We start from the raw sequence: 2,707 nt of genomic DNA, 5'->3' as shown, positions 1-2,707 counted from the left end.
AGATGAGCTTGTGGGGCCTTTTCGGGTTGAGGATGGAGTCAAGCTTAACTCCCAGTCCTACTGCCAGTTTCTGGAAGACACCTTCTTCAAGCAGTGGTACAGAAAGAAGTCTGCATCCTTCAAGAAAAACATGATTTTCATGCAGGACAATGCTCCATCACACGCGTCCAAGTACTCCACAGCGTGGCTGGCAAGAAAGGGTATAAAAGAAGAAAATCTAATGACATGGCCTCCTTGTTCACCTGATCTGAACCCAATTGAGAACCTGTGGTCCATCATCAAATGTGAGATTTACAAGGAGGGAAAACAGTACACCTCTCTGAACAGTGTCTGGGAGGCTGTGGTTGCTGCTGCACGCAATGTTGATGGTGAACAGATCAAAACACTGACAGAATCCATGGATGGCAGGCTTTTGAGTGTCCTTGCAAAGAAAGGTGGCTATATTGGTAACTGATTTGTTTTTGTTTTGTTTTTGAATGTCAGAAATGTATATTTGTGAATGTTGAGATGTTATATTGGTTTCACTGGTAAAAATAAATAATTGAAATGGGTATATATTTGTTTTTTGTTAAGTTGCCTGATAATTATGCACAGTAATAGTCACCTGCACACACAGATATCCCCCTAAAATAGCTAAAACTAAAAACAACTAAAAACTACTTCCAAAAATATTCAGCTTTGATATTAATGAGATTTTTGGGTTCATTGAGAACATGGTTGTTGTTCAATAATAAAATTAATCCTCAAAAATACAACTTGCCTAATAATTCTGCACTCCCTGTATAGCGCTACTATATTTCACAGCGCTTTACAGACATTAGCATCCAACTGTCCCCAATGGGGCTCACAATCTAAGGTCCCTATTAGTATGTCTTTGGAGTGTGGGAGGAAACCCACGCAAACATGGGGAAAGCATACAAACTCCATGCAGATGTTGTCCGTACTAACCACTGAGCCACCGTGCTGCCCATATGGATGGCAATATCGTCCAGGTAAGCCGAAGCGTACTGACGATGTGGTCGCAGCACAATGTCCATTAGCCTTTGAAAAGTGGGGGGGGGCACCATGCAGACCAAAGGGTAACACCTTATACTGTAACACCTTATACTGGTACAGCCCCTCCGGTGTGATGAAGGCCGTTTTCTCTTTGACAGACTTCGTTAAGGGTACCTGCCAGTACCCTTTGGTGAGGTCCAAAACAGAAAAATACCCGGCTTGCCCTAACCTCTCAATCTGCTTGTCTACCCGGGACATGGGATACGCGTAGAACTTAGATGCCTTATTTAATTTTCGAAAATCGTTACAAAACCGCAACGTCCCTTCCGGTTTCGGTATCAGTACTATAGGGCTGGCCCACTCACTTCTAGACTCCTCAATGATGTCTAGTTGCAGCATTAGTTGTACATCCTCAGAGATGGCTTATCGTCGAGCCTCGGGTACCCGGTATGGTTTCAACCGGATTTTGGCCTGCGGCTCAGTGACAATGTCATGCTGGATTATGGAAGTGCATCCAGGGAGGTCTGAGAACACATCAGTGTTCCTGCTGACGAACTTCCTGGCCTCCTGAGTCTGTTTAGAGGAGAGGCTGTCAGCAATCTTCACTGTAGCAACCACATCCCTTACATCAGACTTAGGGGCCGGAACCTCTCCCCCTAGAAAACTCGGCCGTGGGCTATCGTCAGTACTGGTCTCCCTATCCTTCCACGGTTTGAGTAAATTCACATGGTACACCTGCTCCCCTGGCTGGTGTACCTTGTAGTTTACTTCTCCAACCTTTTCGAGTACCTCGTAGGGTCCCTGCCACCTAGCCAGTAACTTACTGTCCACTGTCGGTACCAGAACTAAAACCCGATCCCCCGGGTTAAAGATCTGGACCCAAGCCTGCTGATTATACACCCGACTTTGAGCTTGCTGAGCTGCCTCCATATGTTCCTTTACCAGCGGCAACACGGTTTCCTATATGTTTCTGCATCTGAGTGACGTATTCAACAACACTTTTATATGGTGTGGGTTGTTGCTCCCACGCCTCTTTGGCTATGTCCAACAGACCACGTGGATGTCTGCCATATAGTAGTTCGAAGGGCCAGAACCCAGTAGAGGCCTGGGGCACTTCTCGTACTGCGAACATAAGATAGGGCAGAAGGAGGTCCCAGTCTTTTCCATACTTAGCTACTACTCGTTTTAACATAGTTTTTAACGTTTGATTAAACCTTTCTACTAGGCCGTCAGTTTGCGGGTGATAGACGGATGTCCGTATCTGTTTGATATTCAGCAACTTACAGAGCTCCCGCATGACCTTGGACATAAAAGGAGTCCCCCTGGTCAGTCAGAACCTTTTTGGGTATCCCCACTCGGGAAAACATCTCCATTAACTCTTTTGCTATGAGTTTGGCCGATGTATGTCTCAGTTGCACCGCCTCCGGGTACCGAGTGGCGTAGTCCAGGACGACCAAGATGTGTTGGTGCCCCCTAGCGGACTTCAGTACTCGGCCTATGATATCTATAGCGATTCTCTCAAATAGTACCTCGATAATCGGGAGGGGCACTAAGGGACTGCGGAACAGGTGCTGGGGGCTAGTGGTTTGGCAGGTCGGGGAAGACTTACAAAAGTCATCCACCTCTTTAAAGACACTGGGCCAGTAAAACCGTTGTAGTATCCAGCCCTGTGTCTTCTGCAGTCCCAGATGACCCCCGAGAACATGTTGGT

This window comes from Bufo bufo, chromosome 1, assembly GCF_905171765.1.
Source record: "Bufo bufo chromosome 1, aBufBuf1.1, whole genome shotgun sequence".
Lineage (NCBI taxonomy): Eukaryota > Metazoa > Chordata > Amphibia > Anura > Bufonidae > Bufo > Bufo bufo.
This window is presented reverse-complemented; position numbering follows the sequence as displayed.